The 25,914-nt window shown below is 39.3% G+C and overlaps 1 protein-coding gene across 1 annotated transcript in view; it reads left to right on the forward strand.

Moving 5' to 3' along the window:
• Window positions 1-7,517: 7,517 nt before the first annotated feature.
• SCEL (sciellin) overlaps window positions 7,518-25,914 on the forward strand; it is a 119,913-nt gene continuing 101,516 nt past the window's right edge. Inside the window, exon 1 of the mRNA XM_025364287.1 lies at window positions 7,518-7,668. The gene's annotated coding sequence lies outside the window, so the exon portion shown is untranslated. The remainder of the gene's footprint in view (window positions 7,669-25,914) is intronic.

Below are 25,914 nucleotides of genomic sequence, written 5' to 3' on the forward strand. Positions count from 1 at the left end.
AATCAGGTTATGTGTTTGCAGGGACTGAGAAAGTGAGTAAGAGATCACTAAAGTGCACAAGAAATGGACATTTCAAGTCACAGGAATGACATTAATACAGATATTAAAAGCCTAAAATATTATAGTATGTTTGGGCAACAGGAAGGATTTTGATGTGATTAAAGCTTAGGGCACACAGGGGCAAGTGGTGGGAGATAAGCCTGGAATAGTTGAAAGTGACTTAACAAGACATCTTAGACCAACTTTCTGTATTTCCTATCTTCTCCAGCCAATATGGTATTTGAAATGTGGCCAGTGTAACTGAAGAGCTGAATTGTAAATTTATTTAATTTTAATTAGTATAAAAATTTTAAATAGAAACATGTAGAACAGTAGGTGCTACATTTGACAGCAGAGTTGTGTATTAATCTAAAATGTTTCAATTTCATGCAACACAGGGAACTTATCATGGGTTGGAAGATGGGGAGTGATATGATTATATCTGTCTTTTGGAAAAATAGCATTAGGGAATGGACTGTCTTTACTAGAGAGAAATTTACAACTGGATGCAAGGCCACACTTGTAGTCCACTTTTTAGCAGTTCCACGGCTCAGGGGAACCATGCATTAAACCATCAGTGCTGTTGCCTTAGTCACAGCTAATTGAGATGGTGTAGTCTGTCTGCAGAAAATGTGGACCCATAACAGCCTGAGGAGCTGGGGTTGCTGGGGCTGCCAAGTTGCTCTTTTGGTAGAGGAAAGGAGGCAGGAAAGTTGCAAAATGGTTCACTATTGAGTCTGTCCTTTTATAACTAGCCAGAGACCCAAGAGATAGCCCAGTGTAAGACCTCTTCCCACAGAAACCTAGTATGGGATGGTGGATGACTAACTCAAGCAGATGTCTTCAGGGGATTTAAACTGAAACATATAGAGACTGTGACAAACTGGTAGCATGGCAGAAAGAAGCAGGTAGAGAATCAAGGTTAGAGAGCTGAGTCATGAGCATGCGAGACTCAGTGCTGTCCTTGGGTCCCCAGATTTATGCCAACTAGTGTTGGTTTTGCAAAGTAACCAGCAACTTGTATATTTAAGATCTAAGAAAGGCTGCTGAGACAATATTCTTTCTTCCTAACCACCCCTAAATCTTTATACTAAACCCTCTAGGCTGTGAAGGTTAATTCTAGCAGGCCTGAAGCTAGCCTGAGTTGTTCTGCTGAAATGTAAAATGAGCCTGCACAGCCCTGATCTGAAACATACTGATTGGTCGCATGGCTTTGTAACCAAGCACCCCAAGAGTTTCAGGGTGATTTTTACCAGCTAGTCATTTACCAGTTATCATTGTTTATTGATAACAGTGAAACTGACAATTTGTGTCTGCTGAAACCCCAGGAGGCATGGTCCATAGCAGGATATGTCTATGGGATCAGCAGGGTAGAAGATACTGCAGCTGAAACTCCATTTGGGTGTTCCATTCACGAGTCAGTGGTTCTCAGCCTGAGGGAGAAAGTGGATCCTGAGAAGAACTTTGTGGAGAAAGGACAATTGGAGCTTGCCCATGGTTCCTTTGACTTTTTGCTATGAGACAGCCCTTAGCTGTGATGCTTCTCTCTACTTTAATGCAGTTGTTACATTTTATGTTTTTCTTGTGATAAACTGTAGACTTCTAAGTATCATCATTTTGGATTCTTTGGGTATGCTCTGCTTAACTCTACTGCCATTAGCTGAGGTTTCCAGAACTTATCGCTGATCCGTACAACCTGAAAGAGCCTAACTGACTGAGCAGGGGTTAGAGTTGAACTGGGAAGAGACTAATTAGCAGGTGATGAAAGCAGTGTTTTCTTAGGATGATGGGGACCTGAATTAGGCAGCAGTGGGAGTCAAGTGGAAGGGAGACTGAATTAGGAGGTAGAATTGATAGTAATGGTTGAGTGACGAACTAAATTGGATGTAGTTTAAAGCAGTGGGGAGAGGGTGAGGCAGGAGGCAATGACGATGGAGGTTCCAACCTTGGGCAATAAGTTTAGCTATGATAATTATTATTTGTGCAATCTCTGTAAAATGCAGAGAACTCTTCCCTTGTTTTAAGAAAGCAGTGAGAGAGCCAGGCACGATGGCTCATGCCTGTAATCCCAGCACTTTGGGAGGCAAGGCAGGCGGATCACCCGAGGTCAGGAGTTCAAGACAAGCCTGTCCAACATGGTGAAACCCCGTCTGTACTAAAAATACAAAAACATTAGCTGGGTGTGGTGGCAGATGCCTGTAATCCCAGCTACACGGGAGGCTGAGGCAGGAGTATCACTTGAACCCGGAGGCGGAGGTTGCAGTGAGCTGAGATCATGCCACAGCACTCCAGCGTGGGCAACAAGAGCAAGACTCTGTCTCAAAGAAAGAAACATCGGTGAGTGTTCCAGGTGAATTGAAGAGAATACTGTAGTCTTTCAAGAAAATCAGATTTATAAACCAGATAAACCAGACTTTAGGTAAGCAATAAATACCTTATGCATGCACACTTGTTGTTTATGATTATTATTCCTTCATTCAACCAACAAACATTAAATGTTACTATATGATCATATAGGTATATATATGAGTAAATATCTATATGAGTCAAGAATTGTGCTATGTGTTAGCGTAAAAACAAATGTGAAGGCCTGGTCTCTGATCTCAAGGAGCTTATGATGTAATACTAGTAAGTATTTGGTGATGAAGAGACATGAATGAAGTGGGAGAATGAACTAAATTGAGGAAAATTATGAAATAATCTGAGCTTAAAAGTAAGATTTTAATTACAAAAATTGGCCTTTCTTAGTTTTTCAATGGGGAAAAAAAAACAGTTCTTGCTTCTAATCCCCATGGAATGGTTTATTTCAGACTGTGGTCAGGGGAATTACACTGTATTTGCAGTGTGGCTCATGACTGTCTCCAGAAAATGTGGACCCATAACAGCCTGAGGAGCTGGGGTTGCTGGGGCTGCCAAGTTGCTCTTTTGGTAGAGGAAAGGAGGCAGGAAAGTTGCAAAATGGTTCACTATTAAGGGGAAATGTGGAAAACATTAAGAAGATGACAGAGTGGATGAATGGTTCTTCTTCTTGACTATCTAATCATTGTCCACTCAGACTTTAAAACTCTGCATCACAATCACCTCCCAGATTCTTCTTTCTCTCCAGTATGTGATACCTGGCATTGAAAATTTCTGCGTATGACTTTATCATGGTGTGTTATAGCTATTTAATTCAATGTCTGTCCCTCCAAACAAATTGTAAATTCTTGGTGAGCAAGACTGGGTCTCATGAATTTTCCTTTCCCTTGGGATGGAAACAACGTAGGAGCATTATGGGTATTTAATGCTTGTTAAATGAAGAAATGATTGAAAGAAGACAAATGAGAATAAGAAGGATAAGTTGGTAAATCCATTACTGAGGGCGATTTGGCAAGATTTGCTCTACCAAAGTTAAAATGTGGAAACACATGGGCCCAGCAATTACATTTTTAAGAATTTATCTTACAGATTCACACATGTGCCAATTGATTTATGTACAATGTTATCAATGGCAGCATTGTTAGCAGAAGTTTGGAAATAATGGAAATGCCCATCAACAGTGGATTGATGACATAGATTATGGACTATCCATATCGTGGAATACCAAGCAGCCGTGAAAAATCAATATAGAAAGGTCTTCAGAATACAATCTTAGAGGAAATAAGCAAGATTCAGAACAGTATAATATATCCACATCTTACATTTGCTTGTATATGCATAAATATACAAAGACCCAGAAGAAACTAATAACTACTTTTTTGTTGGAAAGAAAGGTTTGGAGGAAAAGGAAGACTTTTGATTGTATTCCACTTTATACCTTTTAGTTTCCAAACAATGTTATATATTACTGGGTTCAAAATATAGTATAAATATTCAAAAAAGAAAACTGCACACACATGTTTATAGCAGCTTTATTTATAATTGCCAAAACTTGGAAGCAACCAAGATGTCCTCCAGTAGGTGAAGTGAATGAATAAACAAACTGTGGTACACTCAGACAATGGGATATTATTATTATTGTTATTTTATTTTATTTTTTAAAGTCAGGGTCTTAATGTGTTGCCCAGGTTGGTCTTGAACTTCTGGCCTCAAGCAGTCCTACCACCTCAGCTTCTCAAAGTGCTGGGATTGTGGATGTGACCTACCATGCCTGGCCTTGGAATATGATTTAACCCGAAAAGAAATGAACCATCAAGCCATGGAGAAAACTTAAATGGAAAGACATGATGAAAACTTCAATGCATATTGCTATGTAAAAGAAGCCAGTCTGGAAAATGCTACATACTACATGATTCCAACAATATGGTTCTGCAAAAGGCAAAACTATGGAGACAGTAAAAAGATCAGTGGTTAACAGGGGTTGCAGGGAGGGAGGTATAAATAGGCAGCACATGAAGGATTTTGTAGGGCAGCAAAACTACTTTGTATGTTACTATAACAGTGGATACATGCCATTATGCATTTCTCCAAACTCAAAGAATATACAAAACCAAGAATGAACCCTGATGTAAACTATGGACTTTGGGTGTTAGTGATGCATCCATGCGGGTTCATTAATTGTAACAAATGCCCCGCTGTGATGTGGGATGTTGATAGTGGGGACACTGAGGGTATACGTGAACTCTTTGTTGTTTATTCTCAATTTTGCTGTGAACCTAAAACTAAAAAAAAGGTGCTCATTTTGGCTGGTTGTTTCTTTGGATATAACACATAGACAAAACAATGTGATGTTGCAACGTCTAATTTTATGAGACAGGGTCAGCAAACATTCCCCCATCCAAGACCTGTGGTGGATATTGCCAATCGACCATGACATTCCCTTGTTGAGTCCCAACTTGCTTACAAACCTCAAGATTCCTCCAGGAAGCCATCACCAATCAATTGGCTTTTGTACCCGAGATAAAAACCATTTGCCATTTCAGCTTCTGAGCTAACCATTTGGCATTTCAGCTTCTGAGCTTACAGTTCTAGAGAGATCTCAATAACTCTGACACTGAAAGTGAACAGGTGTGGTGAAGCCAAGTTATTCCAAGCATGCCCAAGGCTTCCCAGTTAAACACCTGAGTGAAACTAATGCCCAGCCTATTTGGCTACCTCCACACCTGAAAATGTTCTTGATTCAACCCCTTCACATTTGAGATTTTAAATTTTAGGCAGTCATGTCTGCTTAGCATGAAGAGGTCTGAATTTTGCTCAGTGGTTTAGAATTGTCCCTTTTTATACCAGAGATTTGATTCTAAATGAAAAAACACTGGTTTGGCTTAGCAGTGTGGATGGTCCGGTGTATAAAGCAAGAGAAACCCTTAATTGCATGCAGAAATAATTGCTTGGAAGCTCAAAATCCATAACTTTGGCAGCTGCACTTTACTTCATTGTAAGATAAAAACTTATCTTTCAGGTTCTGTGTTTTATGAAGTAATATATTTCAACATTCTGTAATGTAAATTACAACTTATCCCTACAAGGGAGCTCTTAAACTGTGTTTGCCTTTCATTTTGGCTAAGTTCTAAGGCTGAAGATCTCTTCTAGTTTATCTTTTGAGTTAAATCATATCTTTGTTTTTCAACTTTATCATTTGTAATATTAATGTTCAAACCAAGATTTTTGGGCATCACAGAAACTTAAAGCATATTTTAAAAATATTTTGCAGGTATAAAATTCCACAAAAAGGCAGAGTAGACACGTATATATGTTTTACTTTGAAAAAACATTTTCCATTTTAGATTTCAAATTCCTCAGCCCAGAATAAGGGAGCATCAGGGAACGTAAAGGAAGTGGTCTCCCAGTCACAATGACCACATGCTGCAATTGCCTTGCTCTCCAGTCTGGGTTTCTACTTCGTGCTACAGTCATTTCAGTGGGCACCACTCAGTTTTCAGGAGCAGTTGTTCAGGGAGGATTTGGTCCATTGCTGGTGTGACATATGAGTGACGATGACCCAGGAAGTTCTGATGACGTGGCTTCTCTCAGCAATGTTCTGGGTTTGCTAAGCTTCCTCAAAGCCTCTTTGGCACTTATGGAAGTTGCATTTCAAAACCTGTAACAGGAGTCCCCACCTAGGATGGCTCTTCAGTGCTACTCCTTCCTCCCAGTAGAAGCAACCTTTGTTTTTGTTTGTTTGTTTATTTTTGTTTGTTTTGTTTTTTGTTTATTGAGATAGGGTCTCACTCTGTCACCCAGCCTGGAATGCGGTGGTGTGATCACAGCTCACTGTGGCTTGGTCCTTCCATGCTCAAGAGACTCTCCTGCCTCAGCCTCCTGAGTAACTGGGAACAAATACATGCACTATCACACCCAGCTGATATTTTATTTTCAGTAGAGATGAGATCTCTCTCACTGTGTTGCCCAGTTTGTCTCAAACTTCTTGGCTCAAGTGATCTTCCCACCTTGGCCTCCCAAAGTGCAAATGAAAGCCACTGCAACTGGCCAGAAGCAGCCTTTGACATTGGGTCTACTGCTGCCCTCAGTTATGAGAGAAGTTTCAACCATCCTTTTCACATTTTTTTTTTTTCTGAGAGAGTCTCACTCTATTTTCTAGGCTAGAGTGCAGTGACATAATCTTGGCTCACTGTAACCTCCACCTCCCTGGTTCAAGTGATTCTCCTGCCTCCTCCTGCCAGAGTGGATGAATGGTTCTTCTTGACCATCTAATCACTGTCTACTAAGACTTTAAGACTCTGCATCAACATCACCTTCCAGGTTCTTCCTTCTCTCCCCTGTGTGATGCCTGGCATTGAAAATTTCTGTCTATGACTTTATCATGGTATGTTACCGTTATTAAATATAGCTGGGGTTACAGGTGTGCGCCATCACACCCAGCTAATTTTTGTATTTTTAGTAGAGACAGGATTTTACCATGTTGGCCAGGCTGATCTTGAACTCCTGATCTCAGGTGATCCGCCTGCCTCCACCTCCCAAAATCCTAGGATTACAGGTATGAGCCACCACGCCTGGCCCTTTTTCATATTTTTTTATACATGGATAAATAAGACAGAGATTAGAATTCTTACATGCTAGGTGTATTTTCCCTTTGATAGTTTTACAAAATATTCTAGGTGTAGAATGTGTGGAACAGACTTCTTTCGTGTTTTCTGATCCCAGGGTTTCTGGGTTTCTGGGAACTTGTTTGTCTTGAAGTTTCCTTTAAGCCATGTACTCCTTGCATGCTTGTCTGTGCCCCTGCCTTCCAGGTACTGTGGGCATATGGGGGTTCCTTCTATTGAGTTTTCAGTTTTATTTTTTGAAAGAGAATGCAAAATAGATTGGGTCCTATGCCACCTTGTCAGTGATATGGTTGTGCATATTGTTGATATCAGTTAAAGGGCAATCACAGGAGCGTATCTATATATATATATTTGCATAACAAGGCCGTAAGTTAAAGAATTCACCAAAGGCCGTAGGTTCACGAGTGAGACTGTTTTAATTGAACTGGTATTTGTACAAGGTGACACCCTGTTGCATACCACAGACCTCCTCCCTGAGTGACTCAGCCGCTGAGAAAGAAACCTCTGAACTGTTCATTAATACAGTCAGGTAGAGGTTGAGACTCCACTGAATAAACTCTAGGTTCCCATTTCTTTCAGTCAGATCCTCCCAGGGAATCACTACAGGCCGGTTAGCCAAAAAGTCCTGGTTTTCTGCTCAATAGAGGTAAGTTGAATTATACTTGCAAACAGAAATACATCTGCTGTATGTGCACAGCTTTCTCTGTGTTCGTTTCAAATGATTAAAATTAGAACTTACTGTATTATCTTTGTCTTTTCTTCCTGTAAATTTTGACAGCCTCCAGCTGACTGTTAGCTCTGCTCTTCCTTGCTGTACTTTTAGGCCACATTGCATTGAACTTCTTGGCAACTTTACACATTACGGGCATCACAGAAATGAGCACCTATTTGATTTTCTGGGTGGGAGCTGTCAGCTGGTGAATCCTGCCACACAAAGGATAATAAATTCTTTAAGCGAAGGGACCAGCACCTGCTGGTTTATTTTCTCATGTGACTATACAAACATTTTTTAAAGGAACTTTCTGTTTTCATAAATGATGCTTTTAGTGAAACAGTGAACTCAAATATTGCTTTATAGTTAATAAGTCATATTTTTTCTCTACTGCTAAAAATATTGCAAGTTGTTGAGCTATGAGAGGGAGAGGTTTATTTTTATGAGGTTTTTGTCTCCACCCTATCTTCCCCAAATAAGAAAATTGCCATTTCTTACTTGAAAGTACCAAGGAGTAAAGGCAGAGTGTGGGGGCAGAATAGGGGTATATGGTTCCTTACAGGGATCTGTGGGCATCTGGCCAACTTCTCTACAGTATATTCTGCATTCTAAACTAAGGAGTGATTAATATATATGGGGACAATTTTCAAACTTTATTCATAGCCTAGTCCTGAAAAACCAGTTTTGGGAGACTTTTGGTAAGGATAGAAGAGTTCTTTTGTAATTAATAGTTAAGCTGACTTGTCTGATTTGTGGTTTTTTTTCTTTTTTATCATTTCTATTTATGATACAGAGCTGTGGAATTCAAATGCAGGGGCCACTCACAGCTTGCAAATTGCAGGTCTGTGTCCTCCAGAGAGGCGCCCCCACAGCATACTTGGCTCTATCTTTAGTACTTGAGTTCTCATGGCTTCCTATTGCTGACCAGGTCACCTGCAGTCTGAGAGGGGTTTAGACACACCAGTGCTCAGTGCTCATTTCCCAGAGGTTTACCGAAGAATTTTATAACTTGGCTTTCAAGTGTTTATAGTAACCAGAAAACTAAAGCATAGCATGTGTGGGTAATTTTATTTTTCATAAAATGTGATTACATTTAAAACTGTCTTTCACTTCCACAGTTTATAACGTAGATATAGCCTTCCTAATATTTGCGGTGCTCCAGTGTTTAAAGTATCAGAAACATCAATTTAAGAAAACTGAGAAATGACAACAGTAAAAATTTTAGTAAAACATTCAGATGATCCTAAATGTTGGGATATGTAGAGAATGCCAACAACAGGTCAGAATTTTTATTGGAATGTTAGCTTCATGTAAATCTTAGATCTAATTGACCGAATATTTCAACTGAAATGGAGCATAGGCCCATCTAGTCTAATGCCTGAATTTTCTAGATGAGAAAAACAAAGCATAAATGTTAAGTAACTTGTGAAGATCAGAGTAGCAGAACCAGAACATGAAGCCAAATTGCTTGTCTTTTGTCTTACTGAATTTTCTCAATATTTTTTTCAAACACTTTTTATTATAAAATATGTAGTAGCAATAAACGAACCACGCTCCATCACGGACTGTGGTTATCCAGCAATATGTGGAAATATTATACTGTGTATGGTGTGACTAAGACATAATGGAAGACATAGATATATGTTTCCAACTTGTGGCTTGTGGAATCAGTGTTGCCATTTATTATATTTATGAGATTTTCATCTCAGGAGCCAGTAGCCCCTCAGCAGGGAGGGGATCTGATGTATGTGTGTTAGCTGTGGTCTCTACAATCAGAACACACTCGCCCCGAATGCCATTCTGTAGGTGATGCTTACCTGACTGCCTTCTCAGACTACCAGAATTATGATGAAATACCTGAGAGGTTCATATTCCTGGGGACTTTGTAAACAAAACAAAGAATATGTTTTGAATGACTGAGCTCATACTGTGGAATGAACTAAGCAGTCAACTTAAGCAAACATTGTTTGACTGAGAGCATCCTATATGGTTCAGGCATCAACTCCCACCATTTCTTAAGAGTGAGGGGATCAGATCTTTGGCCCTGCAGTCCAAGGGAAATCTTTATTGGTTTCACTTGGCTTCACTTTCTGTCATTATCCTGCTTCTAGACCATTTGTTGATCATTTTCCATTTTCTCTGGCTAGGGACTTTGAAATAAAGATTTTATATATTAATTGCTGCATACATAGCTGGAGTTGTTCCAAGTTCACTTCTGAATCAAAAGTCATTTTTGTTGTTGCTTTTTTTTTTTTTTTTTTTTTGAGATGGAGTCTCGCTCTTTTCGCCAGCCTGGAGTGCAATGGCACGATCTTGGCTCACTGCAGCCTCCGCCTCCCATGTTCAAGTGATTCTCCTGCCTTAGCTTCTCGAGTAGCTGGGACTACACGTGTGCACCTGACTAATTTTTGTATTTTTAGTAGAGACGGGGTTTCACCATATTGGCCAGGCTGGTCTCGAACTCCTGACCTCAGGTGATATACCCGCCTCGGCCTCCCAAAGTGCTGGGATTACAGGCATAACCAATGCACCTGGCCTTAATCAAAAGTCTTTATCAGTTATATTCCTTAAGTGTTTCCAGCTTACCACTGTACAAATGGTAAACTGTGATTTTTCCATGAACTTGTGATTTTGGGGCTCGGGAGAAGCTCTTCCTTACATGGATGCTTTGCCAAATGACAGCTACATTTACTAGAATTTCATTTCATGTTGATTACTAAATTTTTTAAGGATATGAGTCATCTTTTTATTGTAATACTTAACTGGAAGAGTGAATTTTATAGCTATCTATTAAATGACAACTGGTTTGCTTCTAGATACAAGAACTGATCGTCCTGAATCCTCATTGTAATAGTATAATTGAGAGCTCTAAAAATCGAAATAATTTATTCTTTGTCTGTAGACCCAAGTTTCCCTGACTCTAAAATGTGATTACGTATCCTTCATATGAAACCTCCTGGGGAAAGACAGTGAACTATAAGCCATGTTTTTCAAATTGAGATATATACATCCCAGGAGACTATGTCAATATTCTAGAAAATGCAATACAATTATGAAATAAGCATGGTACATGTCTGTATGGGGAGCTAATTTTAGTTAAAAAACTTTGGAGAAAACTATCCCTATTGCCCTGCCCTCTCGCCAGTTCTCCCCAGGGTTCCCTCTTTTGTCATTAGAAATGCTGTGTGTAAAAGTTTAAAAGAAATTTGTATACAAATGCATGCAGGGATCTGAAATCTAGATAGACTTGAATTTGAACCACGATCCCATGTGGACAAACGGTGACATGTATGAGTATGCCTAACTCACAGCGCCAGCAGATAAAAAGAAAAACTAGGATTCTTGCTGAATAATTAATAGATACATAAAGTTATATAATGGTATATTATATACATATTTTATAATATACATAGCATATTACATAATGGGACATATATGTATAATATGACTCACAATAGCACAAAAATATAGAAATCTAGAAAAAATCTCTACAAGAAAAATTTAAAATCCAGATTTAAAAAATAACAACATTTTATAGTAAGACATAAAGGTGAAAGTTGACCTTAAATGTCAGTTCTTCCCAAACTCTTTTATAGAATCTGTACAATTCTAGTCAAAAGTTCCAAGAATATTTATTTTGGAACCTTAGACAATAATTTAAAGTTATCTTAAAGAAATGAATAAATGAGAATAGCTGATAGAATTTCTAAAAAGGAAATTAATGAAGGGTGCTGTGCTACTAGATATTAAAAATGTATGTATCAGAAAAACACAATAATAAAAGTAGTTTGTTTTTATTGTAAGAAACTAAAGACAGATTTCTTGAGAAAAACACCCACAAAGCACATTTGAGAATATGTAAGAATTTAAAGTGTGACAAAGGACGAATCATGTATCAATGAGAAAGGGATTTATTCTCCCATTACCAAAGTAAATCCACATGGATTAGAGAGATTACAGAAAACAACAAAATATATTGTAAAAATTAAAAGAAAATAAATATTTAGTTAACCTCATGTTTGTTCAACAAATATTCCTCTAGAACTGATTACGTACCAGGTACTGTGATAAGTTTTGAAAATCAACTGTGGAGAAGATGGGCTTCGCCACTACCCTTAAGATATACAGTGTGTGAGTGTGTGTGAGTGTGCGAGTGTGAGTGTGTGAGTGTGTGTGTATATGTTCGTGTTGGGGGTGGGGGAAGATTATTCAGCCACACACACAGACAGTCTTAGGTGATGTTATGGAAAGAAACTCTTTGCTATTTGAACACACAGTAGGGCTCATAACTTAGCCTGGGGAGGAAGGAGTGGGGCAAGTGGTGATGGTATCACGAAATGATTCCTGGAGGATATAGAATGTGTGATCTGGAAGGTGAATGGAAGTCTTTCGTGAAGGAAAAGGAGGGGTTGAGGGAAGTTCAGAAAGAAGAGTGTTTCAGGCATGGATAGAATAAGCAATAGCTCACAGGTGATCAAAAGGATGGAGCACCAGACCCTGGAAGGAGTTGCTGTGGCTGAAGCCAGAGTGTGAGTGGGGAGCGGGAAGCAATGAGGCTGGAGAGTATGGCCTTGTTAACCTTGTTAAAAATTCGATTTTATCCTGACAGAAATGGAACACCCCTGAACAGCTTTAAGCAAGGTGATGACTACTTTGGCACCAGTGAGGAGAATGGATTAAAATTGAGGAAGTCTGGAGACTGAGAATGTAGCTGGGAAGCCGTTGGAATAGTCAGGAGATTACGGTAGTTTGAATTGGTGTCTTGGAAATAGAAAGATACATAACAAGAGATGTTGAGTTATAGGACTTGACGATTGCTTGGACTTCGAGGTCAGAAAGAAGATTGATGGATGGTCTACAAAGATGGCTTTTAAAGAGTGAAAGTGGAAGAAATTATAAAGGGAAAAATAGGGAATGCAAAATCGAAAGCTTCTGATACAAAATTATAATTAGAAGCTAAATGGAAAACTAGGAAAGTAAAGATGAATGTTCCTGACATATAAAGAAAATGAGAAATCAGTAAGAAATATATAATAATTGTCAATGGATAATTTATAAAATAAGCAAAAAATGCCCTGTAAAGTGAAGACAAATATGCAAGTAAAACAAAATGATTCTACTTTCACTTATTATGTTATTAAAAAGATTAATGAATGATAATTCTAAATACTGGCAAATGCATAGACACTCATGCTGCTGGTGGATGATAAACTACTATACGATTTATGGAAAGAAACTGGACAATAGGGATCAATAATATTTTAGAAATAATATATCTTGGCAAGTAATTGCACTTCTAGGATCCATTCAAAGAAAATAATCAGACACTTGGTGAAAGACTTTTGTATGGTTTTTTAGAAACAACAGAGGAATGATGTTACATTAATAAATAAAATGGGCTGGGTGCGGTGGCTCACATCTGTAATCCCAGCACTTTGGGAGGCCGAGGCAGGTGGGTCACGAGGTCAGGAGATCGAGACGATCCTGATTAACACGGTGAAACCCTGTCTCTACTAAAAATATAAAAAATTAGCCGGGTGTGGTGGCGGGCGCCTGTAGTCCCAGCTACTCGGGAGGCTGAGGCGGAAGAATGGCGTGAACCCAGGAGGCAGAGCTTGCCATGAGCCAAGATCGCACCACTGCACTCCATCCAGCCTGGGTGACAGAGCAACACTCCGTCTCAAAAAAAATAAAAAATAAAAAATAAATAAATACATAAATAAATAGATAAATAAAATGAGATATTTTGTAGCTGCAAAATAAATATTTAAATATTCTTAAATGGCATTGGAAAAATGCATATCAATAGGCTGTAAATGGGCAAAGAAAAACCCTGGAAGAAAATTGCAGTGATTGATTAAAGGTGTCTGATTTTTTTTTTCTTTCTTTATGCTTTCTTGTATTTTCCACATTTTATATATACTTTCTTGTATTTCCACATAAGTTCTAAATATAGTGAGAAAGATTTATATTGTGTAAAATTGGGATAGAGAATAGCTACATGCCAGAGCTTTCATGAATATGAAATCCAGTAAAGTATTTAAGATAACTAACAGGGTTTTGGCTCATAGTATATGGTCAAAATTTGAGTTTTTAGTCATTTAACTTGTATTTCCAGCTAGAACTGAAAATAGCCCCTCGTTGGGCTCAGGTGATAGATAACTTTTATTGGATAGCTTTTTTATCAATGAATGTTAGACCAGTGTTTTTTGTAAAATGAAATAAATAATTATAGGTCACTATTCACATTACAGCTTACTGTTATCATTCTGCAGAAAAGATGGGCCATAAGAAAAAGAGCTGGTGAGGGTTGCGTATTAAAAACCAGAATCAGGCAGAGGCAGGCGGATCACAAGGTCAGGAGTTCGAGACCAGCCTGACCAACATGGTGAAACTCTGTCTCTACTAAAAATACAAAAATTAGTCAGGCATGGTGGTGCGTGCCTATAATCCCAGCTACTCAGGAGGCTGAGGCAGGAGAATAGCTTGAACTCCAGAGGTGGAGGTTGCAGTGAGCCGAGATCATGCCATTGCACTCCAGCCTGGGCTACAGAGCAAGATTCCGTCTCAACAAGCAAACAAACAAACCCCAGAATCAACAGCGAGAAAATTGTATGGTAGGGTCTTTCATTTGTGCTACATTCTGGACTCTGTTTCACCATCAGTAAACAAGTTTCCCAAAGCTAAGCTTAGATTGTGAGGTTGTGTGACTGAAGAAATAGCTGCTTTCTAACCATCACAGAAGGCTAAATGAATCTTTCTCAGCCTAATGATTTTTGGATTTCCTTTTAGGCTGTGTATTCAGGCTAAACACAGTTGTTTGTTTGTGAGAGATATTTAAAAATGGATTTAAATAGATTTGTTATTATTACACTTCATGAAGCACTGTTTGTTTTCCCCTTACATATATTTCTTGTACTTTTAGGTGGTAATTAGTTGTTTGATGGTTTGTTTTATTTATCTTCCAAAAAATAATGCTTCTGTTTATTGGTCTGTAATTATAGAGCCCCTCTTATACTTCTACTGAAAATGGTTTTATGGCATTTGTCCTTTTCCAGTTCCTAGGGATTTTCACTGTTTCATTGATTTCTGGGAAACAAGTAGTCGTGGGGTTGGCACTGTTACTGCGCCCTGAAACCCTCAGGACATTTTCAGAAGCAAAAGTGAATACCACCAGGGCGATTTGCCACCCTGTGTCATTTTCTAGACCCCTTTTCTGTATTTGTTCACTTATTCTGCTTTAGCTTTTTTTTATTCTCCATCACTAAAGAGATTTGCCCTGGGCAACTATTGACATTTGGTCTTTCATAAAGATAGTAATTTATAAAAATATACTAGAAGCTTGATAAATTGATTGAAAGATTTTGGTTTAGTTAAAATATCCAAATGTCACTCTATGTAGATCTCATGATACTTTGGTAAAATGGTCAAAGAAAGTCTGCTCCAATTCTTCTTTTCTGTTGAGCTCCACCATGGATCTCTATTGTTGCCATCTTTATGTCCATGAGTACCCAATGTTTAGTTCCCACTTATAAGGGGAAACACTTGGTATTTGTTTTTCTGTTTCTGCATTAATTCACTTAGGATAATGACCTCCAGCTGCATCCATATTGTTGCAAAGAACATGGTTTCATTCTTTTTTTATTCACCACTTTTTAGTCTAGTAAATTTCTTCCTGTTAATTCCTTTTTGTTTCTCGGGCTTCTGAGATAGGTACTCTCGTGTCAGGTTGATCTGAGTTTGAAACCCAACTGGGCGATTCACTAGTTATGTAACCTCAGGCAAACTAGTCATCTTGAGACTCTTTCCAGAAAAAAAAAAAACTGCCTACATTTCGCCCACTGCCCACATTTCCAACTCCTGCCCTATCCTTCTGCAAAAAGACTCTGACTTCACTGAAACCATTCATCATTAAGTTTCATGTAAAGAACAAGTATAATAATAGTAACAACCTAAAGGCATGTAAGGCTTAAATGAGACAACACCTGTGAAATATAAGCTCAAAATAGTTATTATTATTGTGGGACCCCAAATCTAAACAGTCAGAATTGAAGTCCTCGTTTTTTCTCTTTTCTTCCATCATCCTTTATTTTGCTAATTTAGTTTCTGCTGCATGTTTTTTTTATTTTTCTTTTCTGCCTTATTTCTCCTATTCCTTTTCCTCTATGAGCCCTTCTTTAACCAATTTTAGTTTCTTTGTTCACACAATCTTTCTTAAGAGAAGGTTAGCAGGGAGTGCTAAAGACTTCCTCAGGTAAGCCAAGAGGCATTATGTCCTTGGGTGGGAAGGGAAGAGTGAGATTTTAAAAGTCTTCATGCTGAGAGAACCCAAAAGATGACGAAGATTCTAGCTGAGCTGGGAACTGGCCCAGGAAATTCTTGGCACTGCGACAGGAAGAGCTGGGGCTGCGATCGTGCTGGGGGACTGAAGTGAAAGTTGGCTCAGGGAATTATTGGCATGGGGACAAGAGGAGCTGGGGCTCAGATTGGGCTGGTGGGGGGAGTGGCAATTGGGTCACCTAATGGACGTAAATGCTCCCAGAGGAAGTGCTCTTATTAGAGATAGAAAATACTGAAGGAAATTGATTAAGGGCATGGAGAGATGAGGAGAAGCTGAAAAGAAGACAAATGTAAGAAATAGGAGATGCTGATAGTTTCAAATGCATACGAAAAGAGCTAAGAAAATTGATTTCATGATTTAGAACTTGAGCAGTGATTTCATGTAAAACCTAAAGACAAATGTCCTTGGGCAGAAGCAGTAGGCAGCAGATAAAACTAGCTGTTTCTGGTGTTTGGCCACAAAGAGGAAATGAAAGATGGGCCAGTAATTGAAAATATTTTTTCCCTCTCTCCTCATAGACTTTGACTTCGTGATTTCACATCATAATTTTCAACACATGCATTCAGTGCTTCATAGGTAAATGGTTTTCTACTTCCCAGCATAGGAGAGACAGCGTTCACACATCTTTTCTCATAATATTACACTTCTAAAACACAGTTGCTGGTGTCTGTAATCAGTAGGCATATGTACTGGCAACAGTCTTTTGAGAAGCCAAGATTAGAGTTTCATCTTTTTTGTGAGAAGCTAAAAACCTAGTTGGAATGAAACTGAAATGTGGCACTTAGAAATAAATCCAATTAGCTGAACCGGAGTCCAGTCGGGAACTGTGTCAAGCCACTTCTCGCTGCAGTGTGGTCATCGGAGAGTGAGTTTTGAGGCTGAGCTGTCAGGAAATGTTGGGGCCGTCGTTCATTCCTGCTGTTCCTCTCACCTGTTCTCCCATGAGCATCCATCATCTGGGACTCCAAGCATTTCTCTGAGTGCCTGATATAGGTCATATCACATGGCACTTTGAGGTACATATAGTATCACTTACGGAAAAGAGCTCTGGCGCTGCAGTCACACAGACCTAACTGCAGTTTCTGATTCTTCCTCTAACTGTGTACTTTGGGCAGGTTATTTCACCTCTCCGAGGTTTGGACTCCCATAATTATAGATAATAGTACTGACCTGGAAGGATTAAATAAGATAATGTGCATAAAACATGTGGTACAGCAGGTGGTACATGGTAGGGGCTTAACATGTGACCCTTCTTGCTAGGAACATTGAACACATATGTTTTGTTGATACAAGAATCATACATCCTTGCAATTACATATGAATTTTGAGGAGTGACATTCACCACTACCAAAACTAGAAAAAAAAAAAAAAGAATCACACATATCATTTGTAGACTCCTGTCAACTTTTGGACCTTTTATTTGCTGCACGATGGCTTAGTGACATGGAGGAAGAGCATTAGGCTTAAGTAACAAAAAAAAAAAGAAAAAGAAAAAAGAAAAGGAAAATAAATCTCTTAAACAAACGAGGAGGTTTATTTTTCTCTTGGAAGGAGAAGCTCAGAGATAGATAATACAGGGCTCTTGTGGCAACTCTATGACACTGTCAAGGAACCAGGTCCCTTCTAACTTCCTGCTCTGCTATTTTTCGTGTGTGAATTTAGTCCCTATGGTTGCCCACAGTCCCTAAGGTCCAAGAGGACTGCTCCTCCCTCCTGCAAGCCACCTTAGTTTCAGAAAAGAGTGGGGGAGCACAAAAGCACACATTCTTCCCAGGGGCTTCCACTTCAATTGTAATAGTCAGAACTACAAATGTGTCTACTGCTAGCTTCAGAGAGCCCGAGAAATGTGGCTTTAGCTATCAGTAAGAAAGAAGGGGAGAATGGATATCAGATATGCCGTCATTGTCTGCTATAAGTCTCTACTTGGAAATCTCCAGATCATCATGACTGGACCTTTCCTTACTGTCCTCTCCCATTGGAACATACTGCCCCCAGCACCCCCCCGCCAAAATTTAAGATAAATCTTAAACATTAAAAAAAATGTGAGTAACATTTGTAATTTTAAAGAGAGAGGCATGGCATTCTGGAATAATTCTTAAAATAAAAATTTAGATTTACCCCAAAATCTACAGTAATGATTACTAACTGTTTTAAGAATGAAAATTCATTTTTAAAATAAAAACATTCATGATGTTTTACATATAAGACTAATTATATTTTCAGTAATTTGCTGGTTGACAAAAGGGTATGATGGATTTGGTATAAAAATGCTTGGATGCTGAGTGCAGAAGGATTTGCAAGCAGACCCTTTGCAATGAACTCAGTGCCACTGCCTTCCATCCCTCACTCCCTCATCCTCTGCCCATCTGGAGGTCTGCACCCAGGGTTATGTACCATGCTGGGAGGGCTGAAGTCTTAATCAACTCTCGGATCATCAGAAATTCCTGCAAAAAGATGTGTAGAGGAAAACAGGTATCTCTTCATCATTTTATGTTTAGGGATAGCTCCAATCAGACCCAGCATTCTGCCATAGGGTCTGATATTTTCATGCTTTTGTCAGCTAGGTGTTTTCCTGAAGACCTGATTAAATGAAAACCAGTGAAATAAGACGTTTGAACAAGCTCATGGGCCTTACCCTCTTTCTCTCTGTTAATGACTAGCCCCAGGTATCCTATAAACACCCCCACTGGTTTCATCCCAAAACTTCTGGGATATTCCCTAAGAATAGTTTCTGGTAAACCCACTTTCTTTCTCTGGGACATCCCAGCTGCCTCTTCCATAGTACATAGCTCTTTGGCCAAAAACCCAGATGGTTGCTGTGTTTTAAATTTTCTTTGGTATTCTACCCATATCCCACCTCAGTCCTCCTCTGACCTAGGCTTCTGCTGCCCTTTTAGGGTCTGCGAGGTAGGGAGGAAAGTTCAAACAATAAAATGCTTTAGATGATTTTATAGGAATTTGTAATTTACAAAGCATTATCTCATTTAATTTCCATAACAACCTTTTAAGATTGCTATAACTTCCTCTTTGCAGAGGCAGAAGCAGAGACTTGGTCCAAGTAGCTAATGAGTGATGAAGCTGGGACACACACAATCTGGGACTTTCTTGCTCAAGGGCTGTCAATCATTTTTCCTCCTATGCCACTGCAAACACATTAGGTTGTCACCTGTTCAGGCACATTTTACTTCAGATTGGCTAGTAGACAGAAAGATCCTGAGGCCTTGAGGGTCAGATGAATTTTGAGGGTTTGAGGGAGATGGAAAGTTCTGGAGCATAAAGGGAAGCTAAGGATAAGATGTAATGGGGAAAAGAAGGGTGTTGACATTAAGATGGGCAGGAAGTCTGTATAAAGATCAGCGTGTATCTTTAACTCTCTGATAGGATTTGGCTCTGCGTCCCTACCCAAATCTCACCTTGAATTGTGAGAGTGCCCACATGTCGTGGGAGGGACCTGGTGGGATATAATTTAATCACGGGGGTGGGGTTTTTCTCATGCTGTTCTCGTGATAGTGAATAAGTCTCATGAGATCTGATGGCTTTATGAAGGGCAGTTCCCCTGCACATGCTCTCTTGCCTGCCCTCATGTAAGGTGTGACTTTGCTTGTCATTTGCCTTCTACCGTCGTTGTGAGGTCTCCCCAGACATGTGGAACTGTGAGCCAATTAAACTTCTTTCCTTTATAAATTACCCAGTCTGGGGTATGTCTTTATTAGCAGCATGAGAACAGACTAATACACTTTCTAAAAGAAAATAAGGGAAATTTTCACAAGCAGAGGATATTTGTTCAGGGAGGTTGGCATAAGTAGCATGAGTAGAAGAATATGGCATGCATAAGATAAATTTATGTGTTTTAATGAGTGTAAGTATGTTTTCTAAAAACTGAATTCTAATTTTATAGCTATAGGGATAGCTCTTTATGTTGTATACTTATAAGTAAATTATTTATATATAGACTGTATTTACTAACTATATACTACATATGGAGTTTATGTATTTTATCTTTTATTGATATAAAATATTTTACATATTTGTGGTATACGTGTGTGTTACATGCATAGGGTGTATAGTGATCGTGTCAAGGTATCCATCACCTGAATGTTTAACATTTTTATGCATTAGCTTCATTTTGAATCTTCTGGTTACTTTGAAATATACGTAATGTTGTTGCTTACTCACCCTAGCCTGATATCAAACATTAGAGCTATTACTCATAACCAACCTCTCTTCATTCCCCTTTCCACCCATACTCCTACCTGTCTCTGGTATCTATCATTCTACTCTCCACTTCTATGAGATTAAGTTTTTTAGCTCCCACATATGAATGAGAACATGCAGCACTTGTCCTTCTGTGCCTGGCTTATTTCACTTCACATAGTGTCCTCTGGTTCCATCCATGTTGCTACAAATGACAGGATCTCATTCTTTTTTATGGTCGAAGAGTATTCCACTGTGTATAGTTCCATTGTGCATATATACCCTATTTGCTTTATCCATTTGTCTGTTGATGGGCACTTAGGTTGATTCAATATCTTTGCTATTGTGAATAGTGCTGCAATAAAGACGTGAGTGCAGGTATCCCTTTAATATACTGATTTCTTTTCTTTGGGATAGATACCTAGCAGTGGGATTGCTGGATTGTATGGTAGTTCTACTTTTAGTTTTTTGAGAAATGTTCACACTATTTTGCATAGAGGTTGTACTAATTAATATTCCCACTAACAGTGTATGAGAGTTCTCTTTTCTCTGCATCCTTGCCAGCATCTGTCATTTTGGTCCTTTTAATAATAGTCATTCTAACTGGGGTAAGATGGTATCTCATTTAGTTTCGATTTGCCTTTCTTTGATGATTAGTGGTGTTGAGCATTTTACCTGTTAACTATTTGTATGTCTTTATATGTAATATATATTTTAAAATAGCATGTGCTCAATTGAAATAACAGAACACACTACCCAATGGTTCCATGTTTTGGTAACATGGTAGAATATCACATTGTCTTATTGTCACATAATCTGCTATACCCCATTGTTAATTCACATAGACATGTTCTTGCCTGGGATTGACTTTATCCTTGCAACTCTCATTCTGCTTTCCTGTACAATAGTGTGACTCTTCTTAAACCACAAATGGGAACTAAGATCCAATCAGAAGACAGAAAGTTTTAAACTAGGATGTTCCTGAATATGTGTGTTTATATTATTTATGTGGTTTCTGTTTGTGAGTTCCACAGAAGCCTAGGCCTGCTTGTCTCTATTGTATAAATTTGACAGCTTCTTGCATAGTTCAGGGTCAGAGAGCATATTTTCAGGCCACAATGATGAATGATCCATGGGTCACTCACGGCACCAGTTTAACATTTAGGAGTTGATACAGATGCATACCAGGGAGGGCTCAATTGTTAGCAGTGTATGGAGATGCACAAATCCTCATGGGACTGGGATAATCTTGTGAAATATAATCTGATTGCATTTTATTCTGGCAAAACCACACGGGACATATAAGAGTGTCTTTTCCGCCTCTCTAGCTCAAAGACGGCCTGGCCTGCTGCCAGTTTTTGTTTTTGTAGTTGAGATATAATTTACATACCATAAAATTCACCATTTTAAAGTGTAAAATTCAGTGCTTTTTAAAAAATATATTCACAGCTGAGTGCGGTGGCTCATACCTGTAATCCCAGCACTTTGGGAGGCTAAGGCAGGTGGATTGCTTGAGGCCGGGACTTTGAGAACAGCCTGGCCAACATGGCAAAACTCCATGTCTACTAAAAATACAAAAAATAGCCAGACGTGGTGGCACACACCTGTAGTCCAAGCTACTCAGGAGGCTGAGGCACGAGAATTGCTTGAACCCAGGAGGCAGAGGTTGCAGTGAGGTGAGATCATGCCACAGCACTCCAGCCTGGGTGAAGAGTGAGACTCTGTCTAAAAAAAAAAACCACATATATATATATATATTATTTCTATCATAAATATAAAATATATAATATGACATATTATTTTATATTTATCATATTATAACATATATATTATATTATTTATTAGATATATATTATATATTTAATATATATTATATTATTTAATAAATATATAATATATAATATATTATTTTATATTTATTATGTTATATATATATTTGCAAGATTGTGCAACCATCACCACTATCTAATTCCAGAGTATTTTAATTTTACCCCAAAAAGAAACCCATTCCCTTTAGCAGTCACTCTTCATTCACCTCTCCCCTTAACCCCTGGAAAACACTAATCCACTGTCTTTTCTATGGATGTGACTGTTCTGTACATTTCATATCAATGGAACCGTACAGTGTGTCCTCTTCTGTGCCTGGCTTCTTTCATTTAGCCTAATGTTTCAAGTTTCATTCACGTTGTAGGATGAATCAGTGTTTTGTTCCCTTTTATGCTGAGTAATATTCTGTTGCACAGAGATGCCATACTGTGTATCCATTCATCCACTGATGGACATTCGGGTCATTTCTACTTTTTGGCTGTATGTGCTACCATGACCATTCATGTACAAGTTTTTGTGTGGACATGTTTTTAACCAAAGGAATATTGGGGAATACACAGAGAAGCCTGTCCTGTGAAGGTTTGTTTGCTGCAGCGGTTCATTGAGAGGCTGCCCTGGTACCAAGCACTTGACGGACGTCATGGGACTTCCAAGGAGTGAGATGCCCAGCACCAGGCAAGCCCCTGCATCCACATTCCCACTCTCGCTCTAACACTAGGGCAACAGCCTAGTCTTGCAGTGACTACTGATGGGCATTAGTGCTGTTTGCTGAGGAGAGCATGGCTTGGTTTAGAAGCCCGACACAGCCCCTTAACACCTTGGACATGTTTCATCCTCTCTCTGAGCTCCAGTAGTCTCACCTGGGAGTTGGAGGTACCAAGAGCCACCCCGCAGAGTTTATGCGAAAAATGAGAGACAATGCCTGGGAGGTACCCTGTTCAGGGCAGGGACTTGACCAGTGGATCTTTATTCTAATAGCAATTATCCTGTGCAATAAACCATTTGAAGACATGGAGGGCACAGAGCAGGTGCAGTGTGGACCAAAGCTCTTTGAATGACTTGGCTATCTTATAACTCTTCAAATTACTTTTTTCATAAGGATTCCATAGTTTGCTCAGGCTGTTATAACAAAATACCACAGATAGGTGACTTAAATAACAGAAAATCATTGTCTCACAGTTGTGGGGCCTGGGCATCCAAGATCAAGGTATTGGCAGATTTGGATTTCTCCTGAGGCCTCTCTCCTTGGCCTGCAGATGGCCACCTTCTTACTGTGTCCTCAAAGTGGCCTTTCCTCTGGTGTCTCTTTGTGTTTCTAAATTTTCTCTTCTTACAAGGTCACCAGTCAGGTTGAATTAATACCCACCTTAAGGGCATTGTTTTAACTTAATCACCTCTTTTTTATTTATTTATTTATTTATTTATTTATTTATATTTTATTATACTTTAAGTTCTAGGGTACATGTGCACAACGTGCAGGTTTATTACATATGTATACATGTGCCATGTTGGTGTGCTGCACCCATTAACTCGTCATTTACATTAGGTATATCTCCTAATGCTATCCCTCCCCCCTCTCCTCACCCCACAACAGGCCCGGGTGTGCGATGTTCCCCTTCCTGTGTCCAAGTGTTCTCATTGTTCAATTCCCACCTATGAGTGAGAACAGGCGGTGTTTGGTTTTCTGTTCTCGCGATAGTTTGCTCAGGGGCATGGATGTAACTTAATCACCCCTTTAAATGCCCTATCTCCAAATATAGTCACCTTCTGAGATACTGGCGATGGAAACTTCAACATATAAATTTTGGAGGAACATGACTTGGCCAGTAACAAGCACCCGGGGAAGACCTACTCTCTCCCAGATGCTGGAAATAGAAGGAAAACATTTAGGCCTTGCCCACTAGAAACACAGTCTCTTGGGAGGGACAGAAAAATAAGCAGGTAATTGTAAAACACGCTTTCTCCATTTACCCTGTCTTTTGTCTCACAATTGCATTACTGTCTCTGCAGATGTATCACTAATTATGCAATCAGCATTTTGACCACCTGAGAATTCTAGTGCAATCAACTGAGAACTCTCCAGGTCTTTATCGGCTAAGAGGAAAAAAAATATATCAGAGCCCATTTAGAAACAGGAAAAAGGTTAGCCAAAAGTCCTGAGACACACTCCCAGAGAGAGGCAAAATAGTCACTAGTTGAGCTTTAAGTTTGCCTTTAGGGGCTTCTTTACCTTCATTTTACCAGAGGTTATCTATGCAGCCTCCAAACATAGCCAGCCAGGGGATCCCTGACACTTCTGGTGTGCCCAGCTGCCCAAGTTCAAGTCTGTTCCATCCCATCCCACATCCAACCATACCTCTCCTATGTCTTTGCTCTCTGCTTGCCAAGGTGATGGAGTATGGAGTTAAAAATTATCAAGCACCTACTGTGTGCTGGGCAATAATTAGACACTTTACATATGTTATCTAGTAATATTTGAACCTCATAATGTTCCTATTTCATCTCATTATACAAATAAGAGACCTGAGCTAATAACATACCTAAGGTGACACAGTCAGTGAACAGCATCACTTAGATGCAGTTCTTTCTAACTCCACTAAGACCTTCAGAATCAGCTATTCATGCAGCGAACAGCTGCTGGTCCCTGAGAAGGTAATGGTCATGATGAATACATTGGTTCTTAATCCACGTCTTAGGTTAGGTTTCCCAGAAGCCATTTCTGAGAGGCATTTGGGTGCTTTTGAGTTATTGAGGGTGTGCTTTCAGGAGAGAGGCAGGGAAAGGCCAGGGAAGGAAGTGAGCAAGGATGTGCACTCTGCTGGCTGATCTACAGCCAGATCTCAGCTCTGAAGTGCAAGTCACTGGATAAAATTGATTCTATCTTGAGGCAAAGGACTGACCTTTTTTATCCCGGTCAGTCAGCCACCGGCTCCAGGTTGTAGTGAGTGGGGAGGCTGTGCAACCAGCCAGGCGGAGTGAAGGGCAAATCCTCAGGGAAGGTGCAGTCATGAGCCTGTAGCTGCCAAGCTTCAGACTGGTGAGGGGGAGCTGGTCTGGACACTTACAGCCTCCACCTCTGATCTTCTGCAGTGCTACTGACATTCTAAGAAGCGACCCCAAGGAAAATAATACCTTGACCCAGAGAAGTGTGTCTTTCCTGCTTCAGGTCCTATGGCAAGTTGTTGCAGGAAATACTTTCGCATTAGAGGATAGGAAGTAGGGGCTTTTAGAACCCCAAGTTATACCTATAGACAGTTGTCCAATAATATTTCCTTAAGTCCAATAGCATTGATCGTTTAACAAAGTGGTTTTTTTGTGTACATTATTCATTTGATCATCACAGCAACTTAGGAAGTAGATGGCAGGTTTCAATAGCCTCATTTTGCAGGGAGATTAAGTGGTTCATTTTCCAGACATTGAGTGTGATAAATATGGACCTAAAACTTGCTTCTGACTTGAGCTTGAATGCCCCTCCTATGTTCCATGCGCAGTCTGGGTGAGATGGACACTGGAAAGGACATAATAACCCCACCTAGGGTGACCAGCCATCCAGGTTTGCCCAGGACTTTTCTGGTTTCCACTTTCAGGAAGACGCAGGGTTAACTCAGGCTCACAAAGGCCCACAATACATTTATGATCCACAAAAGCATTCTAATTTTTATTTCTTTCAATAACAGAAGAAAAATATTGATAGAACAATAATAATAATGAAGTCAGCCAGGATCATATTCATACTAACATAGTCATAAGATATAATTTTAAATTTGTGTGTGTGTGTATGTCTGTGTGAGTAAGAAGGGACCCTGAAGGCAAAAGTG

The sequence above is a fragment of the Theropithecus gelada genome, chromosome 17 (assembly GCF_003255815.1).
Source record: "Theropithecus gelada isolate Dixy chromosome 17, Tgel_1.0, whole genome shotgun sequence".
Lineage (NCBI taxonomy): Eukaryota > Metazoa > Chordata > Mammalia > Primates > Cercopithecidae > Theropithecus > Theropithecus gelada.